Raw genomic sequence first — 14,957 nt, forward strand, 5'->3', positions numbered from 1 at the left:
GATCCCTGGTTACGGTACACTTTTCTAATGCTTGGATAACACATTATTAAGCATTAAATTAGATACTTCTTGTTTATTATAGCCCTGTACTGACTTGATCGTCGCGACTGGTCGTCAGGGCGCCCTTTGTCTTAACAAGAACAACATCCAAACATTGAGAAAAGCACGAGTTTCACCACGAGGGAGACGGAGTCTGAGGTCACCTACAGAAGTCTACTGGCGACCAAATCAACCGACAAGAACTGAATGTATCCACTTCTTGGTGGTGAAGCAGTTTGATTTGAATAAAAACAATTCTGAGAATTATTAGTGTTCTAATTTGTGTACAGTTTATATAATTTCTTACTTCTCAAAGCACTTTTATCATCAATCATTCTTTCAACTCAAGCTTCTCAACAGAGTCATCCATTATTTTTTATGTCCTACCTGCACCTATCCACTCTAAAATTGAGACAAGATTCAATAAGTTACGTTTAAAAATAATTAAGGAAAGAGCAAAAAAAGCCTACATTTTGTAAGAAAGTTATTCTGACTTGTGAAACCAACACAAGAACACAAGGATCCTTGGCATTTGAGTGGTGAAGTTATAGTATTGATTATTTGAGGGATCCATTGCTCCTGTCCTGCTTTCATTTCAGATAGCATTTATTAAGTTGACAGTACGATTCCATCACAATGTTTTTCAATGCAAAATCATAAATATGTTTGTGAATCAGATGTTTGCTTCACACCTCAATATTAGTTACTGGGTGGGGACTATCAGTAACTCAATTCATTCACTGCTTAATCGTATTAAATAATAATACAAAAAAATACCTGAAAACATTAAAAGGAAAAGGAATGCGGTGAACGTGGATCGAACACGTGACCTTCAGATCTTCAGTCTGACGCTCTCCCAACTGTGCTATCCCCGCAACTACATATGTTTTTTTATCATTTCTTTATTTATTTGTGTACCTTAGTTATTTTATCAAGAATGAAAAACTGACACCGAAGAAAAATCTTTCTTCTGTTAACATGCATAAACTGAACAACATGGAGAGCTAATTATGCAAAGTAAATAATTTCTAGAGTCAATTTAACAATCAATTTTTTATAAAATTTGGAAATAATTTAAAAACGTTTTTTTTTCTCCTGTATTATTTTGTGAACATGTGGGTCACCATAATCAATTTTTTATGCATACAATTCATTAGATTTCTAACCTCAAAAAATATGAATTTTAGGATAATTTGTTTCTTTTAACATATTTGTTGGTGTGTGTAAAATTGAATTAGATATTATTTTTAAAATTTTGTATATTTTCTTTCAGTGGAAGATTACTATAAAGTTCTTTGCTATGGAAAAAGTTCAAATCTACAGATTAAGATAATGAAGTGTGTATTCTTTTGTATATTTTTCTCTTTTAGTAAATTTCTAAAAGTCTCCATCTTCACCACTCTTACATAGTCCAGTGTTATTCTCCCTTTGTCCTACTTTGTGTTGGATTGATAACCTTAAGAAAAAATTAAGTTTCGGATACTTTTGGCTTGTTTGTTCTAATATACTTTCTTAAGTACGTGTAATTCAGTTGTACGTTGTGTCATTTATTTTCGTTTTTGTATTACCCGATGGCCGAGAGGCCGAATGGTCAACAAGGCCCGAATAAACCTAAATGTACTACCGGATGGTCAAGAGGCCGAATGATTGACAAGACAGAATAAACCTAAGAACAAACAATAAATACATGATTAACTGTAATTAAACCGGTTTAGTTATAAACTATGATTAAGGCACAATTGGGCCCTTGTCTGAAATCCAAGAGCAGACCCATAACAGTTGAGGCTCATCCCAAAGTTATAAATACTAAAGGAGACCCAGCGTCAAAGGTAATCTTTCACTCTTAACTCATCGGCATATTGTACTCGGACTAACTTGAGCGCCGGAGCGCCTTCGCAGGTACCCCACCCCACCGTTCTTAAAGAAGGACTTGCAAGACGGAGAGACGCCGAACATAGGAGCCGCGAGGACGAGAAGACGGAAGCTACAGGAGTCATTCTGAGAGGAACCCGACCTTGTAAGAACATTTTTTGCGCCCACCGTGGGGCCAGGATGAAATCCTTTAGAATGTCCACATGGTAACAATGAGGAATATGATAGGCAATGACAGGAATACGTAAGGAGGACTATAAACCAACCCAAGAAGATACCTCTCGGCCAAGGTCGATTCACCCAAGTGAATCCCTGCCGAGAGCGCGTTAAAGAAACCGCTCGGCCAAGGTTGATTCACCCAAATGAATCCCTGCCTAGAGCACGTTAAAAGAAAACCACTCGATCAAGGTAGATTCACCCATGAATCCCTTCCGAGAGTGCGTCAAAGAAACCTCTCGGCCAAGGAAGAATTCACTTACGTGAATCCCTGTCGAGAGACTGTCAAAGAAAACCTCTCGGCCAAGATCGATTCACCCAAGTGAATCCTCGCCGAGAGTGCGTTAAGGAAACCGCTCGGCCAAGGTCGATTCACCCAAATGAATCCCTGCCGAGAGCACGTTAAAAGAAAACCACTCGGTCAAGGTCAATTCACCCATGAATCCCTTCCGAGAGTGCGTCAAAGAAACCTCTCGGCCAAGGAAGAATTCACTTACGTCAATACCTATCGAGAGACTGTCAAAGAAAACCTCTCGGCCAAGGTCGATTCACCCAAATGAATCCCTGCCAAGAGCACATTAAAGAAACCTCTCGGCCAAGGTCGATTCACCCAAGTGAATCCTTGTCAAGAGTGCATAAAAGAAACTACTCGGCCAAGGTCGATTCACCCAAATGAATCCCTGCCGAGAGCACGTTAAAAGAAAATCACTCGGTCAAGGTCGATTCACCTATGAATCCGTTCCGAGAATGCGTCAAAGAAACCTCTCAGCCAAGGAAGAATTCACTTACGTGAATCCTTGTCGAGAGACTGTCAAAGAAAACCTCTTGGCCAAGGTCGATTCACCCAAATGAATCCCTATCGAAAGCATATTAAAGAAATCTCTCGGCCAAGGTCGATTCACCCAATTGAATTCGTGCAATTCTTCCTCAAGTGATTTTACTTTAGGTGCAAGAAAATTATTCACATTTTGCAGTTTAGAACAGATAACGGCCAGCCTATTTGCCTCATCATGAGTTTCTTTAAAAGCTGCAAGCAATTGATCATAGTTGTCAGATTCCATAGAAAACTCACTAATCGAATCAAATATTGATTCTTCATCCTTTATCATGAAGCACAAATTTGTTTCTTCACTTCCTGTTGAGGAGCTGCTGGTTGAAGACACTTCATTGTCTTCCCAAGAGATGTAAGCTCTTCTCCCCTTACTTCTTTCAACCTTCTTGATGGTTGATTTTTCCTTTATTTGAGTGTTTGGACAATCACTCTTTATGTGTCCCGTTTTACCACATCCAAAGCAGCTATAGTTAGAAGAATTTAATTCATTAGGTTTAGTATACCTTCTTTTCTGTTGTGGCCTATCCCTGCCTTTCTGCTTTAAGAATCTGCTGAATCTCAGTCCACTTGCTGCCTTTCTTCCTTTCTGTCCTATCCACTTGCTTTCAATGTCAGTCCTTTAGTTTTGTTTTCCACAGTTTCTTGTTCTTCCAGCCTTTTGAGCTCCAGCTCATGCTCCATCAATTTTCCAAACAGTGCAGCAGTGGACAGCTTTGACATATCACAACTTTTTGATATGGCAGTCACTTTGGGTTGCCAACTTCTATCAAGGAACTTTAGCACCTTTATATTGAGTTCCTCTTTGTCAAATACCTTTCCCAGTCCAGTAAGATGATTCACAATGTGGGTGAACCTTTTTTGTACATCAACAATGTTCTCTTCAGGTTGCATCCTGAACAGTTCATACTCTGTGCCTTCATGAGTAACTTCCAAGACTTCCCACATCTACTTAGCCGAACTGCATTGAGATATTCTGAAGAATTAATCCATTGTTAATGACGAAGTTATGATGTTCTTGGTTACAAGATCATATTGAGCCTTCTTCTTTTCACTCTCACTCCATTCAGATCTTGGTTTTGCCACTTCTTCATCTTTGACAACCTGCATTGGCACATAGGGTCCATGGACCACGACCTCCCAAATACTCGAGTCAATAGATTCCATGAAAATTTTCATTCTTATTTTCCAAAAAGCATAATTCATTCAACTAAACATAGGAGGTCTATTGATAGACAAACCTTCAGCAAAAAGCACTTTAAACTCAGACATATTGCTAACAAACTTGAGTAAAATACAAGTCCTAGCTCCTGATACCAATTGTTGGGTTCAATAATGTCAAAGTTCAAGAGGGGGTGAATTGAGCTTTTAAAACCTTTCGCACAGATTTGATCTTTTTGCAAAACAGAGGAAAAGAATCTATTTATTTAGCAATGAACAGATTTATTTTTATTCTGCTTAGTGTATTAAGACAGTTATACAGTTGTGAGATTTTGTGATATTAAGCAAGTTGATCAGCTAGCAATGTTCACAATAATTTCTATGGAATAAAATGAAACAGCAGAATCAATACAATACAATTCTTGAAAACACAGTTGACATTTTGATTAAACATGTCAATTGATTGAGTTAACTTTCTCTGAACAACGAACTCCAATTATGTTTAACAACCCATACAGTGTTTCAAAAAAGTTTTAAATTGGTTTTCCAGAAAACAAGAACAATATGAATAAACCCAGAATGAACAAATTCAATTTTAATTGAACAAGTTTATTTTTTTGACAAATCAACAAACAAAACAGTAAATGAGTGCAGAGATCAAGAGAGATTTGAACACAATGAGATTATACTGGTTCACTCAATTGAGCTACATCCAGTCTCACCTAATCCAAGGTGAAATCCACTAAAAAACAATTCAAAACACTTACACAACCACTTTTCTTGAATCCTACAAGAACATGACACACCTTGCTGAAAAACACTATTCCAACACACACAACTCTTCAAGAAACCCTATCATGAAGTGTTTTACAATCACACTTTATAAGGAATTGAAAGAGGAAACGAATACATTCGGTATGAGAGTGCAGAAATCTATCTTAGACCAGTAGATTAGATTGCACACACTGTGACAACACCTCCAACCAAGCTTTAGAACCAAGCAAGAAAAGGAACAATTTTTTGTTTTGAAAATCCTTCAAGAACACGTACTTATTCAATGCAAAAAAAATCAATCTCTATTGTAAAACTTGTTTTCTCAACGTTAATTTCAAGTCTGAAACAACTCTCCTTTTATAAGAAACATTTTATAACAGACTTTCAAAAAATAGTTAAAGCAGTTATAAAATGAACAGATTGAAAATAAAATGAACATGTTTGTTTTTTATAGCAGTGAGAGATTTTGTTAGATGTAGGAGACTTAATCAAACTCCCTGGTGCAAAGATAAAGCTGTGAAAACCCTTTTAAGAAAACATGGCACCAGACTAAAAAGAATCTATTCATTTACAGAATAACATATTCATTTTCAAAATGATAACAAAAACTTTTTAACAAATGAAACACAGTCGTTTTGATGCAATGAAGACATAGTCAAGATACTTGATGCATAAAACATGATTTTCAATAAAAAAATAATCAAGGCACCAGTTTAAGAAAAGAACTTATTCATTTAAAGAAGAACATATTTATTTTCTATGCAGTAAAGGATATTTTTACAATACATGTGAAAAACATTTTCATAAGACTTGTGCTTGCTCTTATCACATGGTCATGGGTTAAGAGGTGGATTACCCAGCAAAAAGCCCACTTTAAACAACCTCTAATCTATACCTAAGACATCCTTAAAGCAAATACACACAATAAGCAAAAATTACACATTTGGCTTCATTAAACACTTTGTCTTGAAGGGGCAGCATTCATCTTCAACAAATTAACCCAAGTAAATCTGTGTGGAGAGCACATTAAAACAAAACATCTAGGTCAAGGTCAATTCACCCGTGAATCCCTGCCGAGAGCGCGTCAAAGAACCCTCTCGACAAAGGTAGAATTCACCTATGTGAATCCCTACCGAGAGTTTGATAGGAAACCTCTCGGCGAAGGTAGAATTCACCTATGTGAATCCCTGCCAAGAGTCCAAAAAGAAAACCTCTTGGCAAAGGTAAAACTCACCTATGTGAATCCCTACCGAGAGTTCGATAAGAAACCTCTTAGTGAAGATAGAATTCACCTACGTGAATCCCTGCCGAGAGTTCGATAAGAAACCTCTTGGCAAAGGTAGAATTCACCTACGCGAATCCCTGCCAAGAGTCTGTAAAAAAAAAAAAACTCTTGGGGAATGTAGAATTCATCAACGGGAATCCCTGCAGAGAGAATGTAAAGAAAACTTCTTGGCGAAGATAGAATTCACCTACGTGAATCCCTGTCGAGAGTCCGATAAGAAACCTCTTGGCAAAGGTTGAATTCACCTACGTGAATCCCTGCCAAGAGTCCGTAAAAGAAAACCTCTTGGCGAAGGTAGAATTCACATACGTGAATCCCTGCCAGGAGTCCGATAAGAAACCTCTTGGCGAAGGTAGAATTCACCTATGTGAATCTCTACCGAGAGTCCGTAAAAAAAAAACCACTTGGCTAAGGTAGAATTCACCTACGTGAATCCCTACCAAGAGTCCGATAAGAAAACCTCTTGGCGAAGGTAGAATTCACCTTTGTGAATCTCTGCCGAGAGTTCGATAAGAAACCTCTTGGCGAAGGTAGAATTCACCTATGTGAATCCCTACCGAGAGTTCGATAAGAAACCTCTTGGCGAAGGTAGAATTCACCTACATGAATCCCTACCGAGAGCCCAATAAGAAACCTCTTGGCGAAGGTAGAATTCACCTATGTCAATCCTGCTGAAAGTCCGATAAGAAACCTCTTGGCGAAGGTAGAATTCACCTATGTGAAACCTTGCCGAGAGTCCGATGAGAAACCACTTGGCGAAGGTAGAATTCACTTACGTGAATCCCTGCCAAGAGAACGTAAAAGAAAACCTCTTCGCGGAGGTAGAATTCACCTACGTCAATCCCTCCCGAGTGTCCGTAAGAAAAACCTCTTTGCTAAGGTAGAATTCACCTGCGTGAATCCCTGCCAAGAGTCCGATAAGAAACACCTTGGCGAAGCGGAGAGTTCGTAAAAAAAACCTCTTGGCCAAGGTAGAATTCACCTACGTGAATCTCTGCAAAGAGTCCGATAAGAAAACCTCTTGGCCAAGGTAGAATTCACCTATGTGAATCCCTGCCGAGAGTTTGAGAAGAAACATCTTGGCGAAGGTAGAATTCACCTATGTGGATCCCTGCTGTTAGTCTGATAAGAAACCTCTTGGCGAAGGTAGAATTCACCTACGTGAATCCCTATCAAGAGTCCAATAAGAAAGCTTTTGGCGAAGGTAGAATTCACTTACGTGAATCCCTGCCGAGTGTTTGTAAAAGAAAACCTCTTCGCGAAGGTAGAAGTCACCTGTGAATCCCTACCGAGAGTTCGATAAGAAACCTCTTGGCGAAGGTAGAATTCACCTACGTGAATCCCTGCGGAGAGTCCGTAAAAAAAAACCTCTTGGCTAAGGTAGAATTCACCTACGTGAATCCTTACCAAGAGTTCGATAAGAAAACCTCTTGGCGAAGGTAGAATTCACCAAAGTGAATCTCTGCCGAGAGTCCGATAAGAAACCTCTTGGCGAAGGTAGAATTCACCTTTGTGAATCCCTGCCGAGAGTCCAATAAGAAACCTCTTGGCGAAGGTAGAATTCACCTACGTGAATGTTTGCCGAGAGTCCGTAAAAGAAAACCTCTTGGCGAAGGTAGAAGTCACCAGTGAATCCCTGTCGAGAGTCTGATAAGAAACCTCTTGGCGAAGGTAGAATTTCCCTACATGAATCCCTGCCAAGAGTCCGTAAAAGAAAATCTCTTGGCGAAGGTAGAATTCACCTATGTGAATCCTGCCGAGAGTCCGATAAGAAACCTCTTGGTGAAGGTAGAATTCACCTACGTGAATCCCTGTCAAGAGTCCGATAAGAAACCTCTTGGTGAAGGTAGAATTCACCTACGTCAACCTTTTCCAAGAGTCCGATAAGAAACCTCTTGGCGAAGGTAGAAGTCACCTACGTGAATCCTTGCCGAGAGTCCAATAAGAAACCTCTTGACGAAGGTAGAATTCACCTATGTGAATCCCTGCCGAGAGTCCGATAAGAAACCTCTTGGCGAAGATAGAATTTACATACGTGAATCCCTGCCGAGAGTCCATAAAAGAAAATCTCTTGGCGAAGGTAGAATTCACCTACGTTGATCCCTGCCGAGAGTCCGTAAAAGAAAACCTTTTGGCGAAAGTAGAATTCACCTACATGAATCCCTGCCGAGAGTCCGTAAAATAAAACCTCTTGGCGAAGGTAGAATTCGCCTACGTGAATCCCTGCCGAGAGTCTGTGAAAGAAACCTCTTGGCGAAGTTAGAATTCACCTATATGAATCCCTGAGTTCGATAAGAAACCTCTTGGCGAAGGTAGAATTCACCTACGTGAATCCCTACCGAGAGTCCGTAAAAGAAAACCTCTTGGCAACGGTAGAATTCGCCTTTGTGAATCCCTACCGAGAATCCGATAAGAAACCTCTTGGCGAAGGTAGAATTCACCTCTGTGAATCCCTGCCAGAGTCCGATAAAAAACATCTACCCAAAGATAAAGCAATTTTTCTATTATAGACTCCACGTTACATTTTAATATATCCACTTGTGCCTGGGGGCAAATGTATTACCGAATGGTTGAGAGGCCGAATGGTCAACAAGGCCAAATAAACCTAAATGTACTACCGGATGGGCTAGAGGCCGAATGGTCGACAAGGCCGAATAAACCTAAGAACAAACAATAAACTCATTATTAACTGTAATTAAACTAGTTTAGTTATAAACTATGATTAAGGCACAATTGGGCCCTCGTCTGAAATCCAAGAGCAGGCCCATAACAGTTGAGGCCCATCCTAAAGTTATAAATACTAATGGAGACCCAACGTCAAAGGTTCACTCTTAACTCATCCGCATATTGTACGCGGACTAACTTGAGCATCGGATCACCTTCGCAGGTACCCCACCCTGCCGTTCTTCAAGAAGGACTTGCAAGACGGAGAGATGCCGAACATAGGAGCCGCGAGGACGAGACGACGGAAGCTACATGAGTCATTCTGAGAGGAACCCGACCTTGTAAGAACAGTTTTCACAAGTAATTATTTTAGTTTGTTTCTTGTAATCTTAATTCTTTATTTTTGATCTATTTTTAATAATATTTTCTATTTTCTCATTTTATTAAAGAAATTTAAATTTTTAATGTAGATTTATACAATGAAATTTGATATGTTATTTTTGTTACTGTACTGGACCAGACATCGGATCTTAGCACCTGTGTGGAGCAGGTCGGCTCGGTGGTCTGGTCGAGATAGTGGGCCCCCAAAGTTGTGTGTGTTGAAATCCGTATATATGAAAGGTCTACTCAGCAAGAAAATGCATGTGGTGTGTATAGTACATTTGAGTCTAGCATAAGCAAATATCCCCTGAAGACGCCAAGGCCTAATAGCGTTAGGGTTTGATCCTGCCTGTTGACCAGAACGCTGGAAACTACCTCGTCAAAGGATCGACGTGTGCACCGCTTCAAGCTTCCGTTCTTCTTCGAGATCCACCTCAAGAACCTGCAAAAGAACAGAGCGGCGCCGCTGCGGCCGATCGCACTCCAACGCCCAAGTCAGTGACAGTACCACCAAATACTAAGAGCAAGAACACTCAAGAAATCTCAAGGAACCGTGCAATGTTCTCTCTCACAGTAAGCTCTAGGACTCGCAAGCGTAAAGAGTGTAATCTGAACGTGCGTACCTCAGAAAGTTCATTGAGAACTCTTATATACCTGGTCACTTTCTCTCTCCTGACAGTTACAGACCTGGACACGTGGCTCGCATCCAGTCGTACACGTGCCATCATCTGAAGCCTCCTTGACTTGGGCGCTGCTTCTGACTCTCCTTTTTGCTAAGTTACTTATGCATGGTTCTGCCCAGTGCATAGCTAACTTAAGAGTGCGATCTTTACTGGAACGGGCGAGTTAGGGTGCTCTCGTACACCTTCCCCGTGGTCTCGCCGGCAGCCTTCATAATCTGCACCACCTTCATCTTCGGCGATGTCCTTGTTCTGGCGATCTCCAATCACTTGGTCGCCTGAGCTCACATCTGGCGACTTCATTTTCAACTGGGCGATCGCCTGGCATGTTGAAGATCGGAGCACGCCAACTTAATAATTGGCGATTACACGAACCACCTGACTTCCTTCCCTTCTGCCACTCTGGCGCCTTATCCACACGCCCTACTCTGTAGCTTGGTGCCACGTCATCACTTCCGACTTCCAGGGCGGTACTTAAGCCCCCCAGTCTTAAGCGAAGACTTGTCCAGCGAAAAGACTGAAAGAGTCACGTTAACACCGGTCTACGTGGCACTGACGCAGAATTCCAAGCGGTTGTACCTTCTGCTTCTCTGACGCTCCACCAAACCCCTCGTCCATCACTCGACACGTGGCTTCATCAACGGTTACCTTCAGTTACCGTTTGCGCTTCCCAAACCCATTTCGAAAAAACTCTTAAACCCATTTTTACTCTACTGTTCCATCACTTTTCTTCGTATTCCCAAACGCTCTCACCTTCTCCTGCGAAAAAAACTCTCTCAGCGCTCTTCAACATTCTGAACCATCATCATCCTTCATCGTCTTCCTGATCATCAAAAGGTACCTACTTTCCTTCTTCTGCTGGTTTTTCTTGCATTTTAACTGATTCGCATCATCCTGTAACTGTCTGGTGCATACGTTGTGGGTTGTTTTTCCATTTCTCCTTTCTCGTTACTTAGGGCTTCGTCTGTCGTTACAACGAACCTTCGTTCGTTCGTCTTTCACCCTTCACCCATGATCGAGTCAGCCTTTGCGAACCCTGATCGTTTCTCCTTTTCTTCTTCCTTTGCAGCTTCGAGAATGACTCGCTCAAAGATCACCCTGAATCCTCCTCCTTCATCGCGAAACCCTTCTTCTCAAGCACTCAACCTGCAACCGCGAGCGCGCGGTGCTTCATCTTCCCAGGCTGAGAGGCCTGCACCCTCCCGCCCGAACCTGGCCCAGGCGACTCCACCTATCACCGGAGGAGCCCCCGTCCCCCCGTTAGACTTCAAAAACCTCTACCCCTGGGCCAACTCGACCCTGTTGAGGGAAACGTCTTCCATGAACACTGCTGGGGCAGTTTTGCGACTGACTAAGGGGGACGAACCTAACCAAACGTTTCATAAGGAGCACGATGAGAAGATGATAGTGCTACCTTGCCCCCCCGACCTGCCCGTTTGTGCTGACGATAAGGCGAGTGCTGACGGGCCCTTCTGCTTCGTCTACACAACACTATTCAAGAAGGTGAAACTGAAGTTTCCCTTTACCCGATTCGAGAGGGAACTCCTCACCGAGCTCAACATTGCCGCCGCCCAGCTTCACCCCAACAGCTGGGCGTTCGTGCGAGCATTCCAAGTGATGTGCGACCACCTGGGGCTGCCCGCATCCGTGGACGTATTTTTGTTTCTCTTCGAAGCCAAGCACCCGGGAGACCGCCTATGGGTTAGCTTGAATGGGATTGCTGGGAGATCGATCTTCTCCATCTTCCAGCAATCCTATAAAGATTGGAAAGGGAGGTTCATCCAAGTGCGCTCCAATGACAAGGACGCCACCCTACTTGACGGCTTCCCCTTGTACTGGGTGGACAAGGGGAAGAAAGAGTCCAAGAGCTGCTTCAGGAGGCCCAGAAGTCCTGATAGCATGGGTGCATTGGACAGAGACCTCTGTCTCTTTTGGAAGAGTGTGGCGGAGGCCAACATCACTTTCCTCACCACCACCCTGATATGCTTCGAATTCTACGAGGACCAACTAGAAATTCGAAGAGGTTAGAACATTTAAACTGTTGTTTCAATACCGCTTTTGCCAATTGCTTCTGGGCGTCTTGTGCGTTGCGCGCAAGACTTTGGTTTTATTTTTCTGCACTCTTTGTCTGCTTCGCTGTTTCATACTGCCTTCGTGCCTTGGCTTTGACTTTGAACTAACCCCTGCATTTTCGCTCTGTGCAGATAACATGTTGGGCCAAGGCAAGCTCGCGGAATTGAGGGCGCTCGCCCGAACCCACGGGTTGGCGACGGGCTCTCAAACAGTGCCCAATTCGGTGGTGGAGAAAGCCATCGTCCACGGACGATCGCCACCTAAGGAACCCGCCGCCCAAAGCAAGAAACTAGTCCTCAAGAGGCCCAAGAGGAAAGCTCCTCAAGTGATTCACGAAGAGAAAGAGGAGGACGACGAGGCCACTAAATATGGCCTTGTCACGAAGAGGAAGAGGGTGGCACCTTCTTCACCACCTGCACCACCCCCTCTTCCCACGTCAACGCCACCATCCACGCCTGCTCCACCTCCATCGCCACCCCCACAAGCTCCTGTTTCACCAGTCCAAGCGATCCCGCTGGCCACTGCGCCACCTGCAGTTGAGGCCCAACAGCCAAATTTCATGGAGGACCCCCCGAGTGCCTCCACACCATATGTATCAGCTGGAGGGGGTCCCCCTTCAAACGCCTCAGCTGCAGAGGTTGCTCCAATCGGGGATGAGGTTGCTCATACCTCGCCGATTCTGATCACTGAATCCCCGATTCCGTCACCACGCCAACAAGCGCCTACTGAAGAACCTGCTAAGGAAGGTGGCGACGAGAACCAACAACAGGCTCCCACAGTGCCTCTACAAGCAGCAAACCTCCCTCTCGAGGTTACAAGGATGTGGGAGCCTCTATCCGCCAAACTGAAGACGATAGCGGAAGACATCCCCGCCATCATAACCAGAGCGGTGGAGAGCTCCACCAGGAGGCTCCAAGACGACCTCTTCACCCTCAAAACCGAGAATAGCACCATCAGGGTCGAGGTGGAGAAGTTGTCTGCCAATCTGACACTCGCGGAGATTGAGCACTCCCGAGTAGAAGACGCAATGAGCACCGAGCTCAGATTGGCGCGCAAGGAGGCCACTGATCTCCGCCATAAGGTGCAGCAACTTGCTCAAGAAAAGATTGAACTGGAGAGCAAGATTGTGCCCTATCGCGTCAAGGTGGCTGACCTGGAGGCTCTTATAAAAACTGACGCCGTCAAGGTGAAGAAACTAGAGCAAAGGTCAGCCGACCGGGAGAAACTCCTTGGACAAGTGGAAAAGGCGAGGGACGACGCCATGGCTGATCTCGCCGAGGCCAACAAAGAGAAGGGGAAGATAGCTGCTGAATTGGGCCAAGTGCAAGCGGAATCCAAGAAGGTTGCTGAAGACCTTCTCCAAGCTCAAGAAACCAACGAACAACTCAAAAAGCAAGTTGAAGAGCTGGAGCAACAGAATAAGGGGCTGAAAGAACAAACTGAAGAACTCGAGAAATAGATTGAAGAGCTGAAGAAGCAAATTGAAGATCTCAATCTGAGTTCCGCCCAAATTCTGGCTGCCGGATTCGAGGCTGCACGGGAACCGTTCGCCTGCTTGTTCCCTGATCTGGATCTCAGCATGGTGTCGCTGAATAATGAAGTGGTGGATGGAAAAGTGGTGCCCGCCGAAGACTGGTCAATTTAATCCATCCATTGCTTTTATACCTTCCCTTGTATATAACTTTGTAACAGACTTTATGTCTTTCCGTATATATGTTTTGAACTGATATTCACTGTTAATGACAAAGTCTACGTTTTTCCTCTTATAACTTCTTCAATCGCTTCAACTTTCCTTGCGTGTTTAATCTCAAAGAAATGACTTAGCAAAACCGTAGGCACGATCTTTGACTTAACCGCTTCAAACCACTTCAACCTTAAGCAACAATTACTTTAACAATTCGTAAACTTAAGGCAATTAACTTTATCGTAAAAACATTCTTCAAGCAACAAACTTTAAATCAGCTATTGGCTTAAACACTGCTTCACCCGATCTGCTCCATCAAAACGGGTCTTTTAACTTTCTCGCCACTGTTTGAACTTTTCCTGGTCGCCCAAGACTCTTGGCGATCAGCTTCTTTCTGGCTTCACGCCTTGGCCATTGTTCTTTGATCTGGGGGTAGAGGCGCCTTTCGGATCCTCCTCTACCTTCCTGAACTTCAGGACCACAGGCCGGGTGGCTAGGCGCTCTCTTCGAGCCTGCCTTAGCCACCTTCCAAACTTCGTCCACCCTTAACACCATACCTGAACTCGTTCGAGACGAGAAGGATTTTATCTTGCCTGAACTCGCGCATAGGCGAGAAGGTCTTTAACTCGCCTGAACTCGCTCATAGGCGAGAAGGTCTTTAACTCGCCTGAACTCGCTCATAGGCGAGAAGGTCTTTACTTGCCTCTACATTGCCCCAGGGGTTACATCTTCTCGCCCCCAGAAACACTGAGGACTTTTCACTAGTGCCTCTACATTGCTCCAGGGGTTACATCTTCTCGCCCCCAGAAACACTGAGGACTTTTCACTGGTGCCTCTACATTGCTCCAGGGGTTACATCTTCTCGCCCCCATAAACACTGAGGACTTTTCACTGGTGCCTCTACATTGCTCCAGGGGTTACATCTTCTCGCCCCCAGAAACACTGAGGACTTTTCACTCTTCCTTGCCTGCACTCGCTCAACGACGAGGAGGTCTTTAACTTGCCTCAGGACGCGCGAGGGCGTTGAGTTCTTTTAACTGGTGCCTCCGATCGCCGAAAAACGATGAGGGCTTAAAAAACTTTAACTGATGCCTCCAATCGCCGAAAAACGATGAGGACTTAAAAACTTTAACTGATGCCTCCAATCGCCGAAAAACGATGAGGACTTAAAAACTTTAACTGATGCCTCCAATCGCCGAAAAACGATGAGGACTTAAAACTTTTTAGAAAGCATGCAATATATCTTTAACTCGCCTTGAGTCGCATATAAGTGACAAGGTCTTTCTTCAAAACTTTCTA

At 43.4% G+C, this 14,957-nt stretch overlaps 1 non-coding gene across 1 annotated transcript; it reads right to left on the reverse strand.

The window, feature by feature from the left end:
• Positions 1-841: 841 nt before the first annotated feature.
• Positions 842-914, reverse strand: TRNAF-GAA (transfer RNA phenylalanine (anticodon GAA)). The gene has a single exon. It is a non-coding gene; the product is annotated as a tRNA-Phe (tRNA).
• Positions 915-14,957: the final 14,043 nt, after the last annotated feature.

Source organism: Phaseolus vulgaris, chromosome 3 (assembly GCF_000499845.2).
Source record: "Phaseolus vulgaris cultivar G19833 chromosome 3, P. vulgaris v2.0, whole genome shotgun sequence".
Lineage (NCBI taxonomy): Eukaryota > Viridiplantae > Streptophyta > Magnoliopsida > Fabales > Fabaceae > Phaseolus > Phaseolus vulgaris.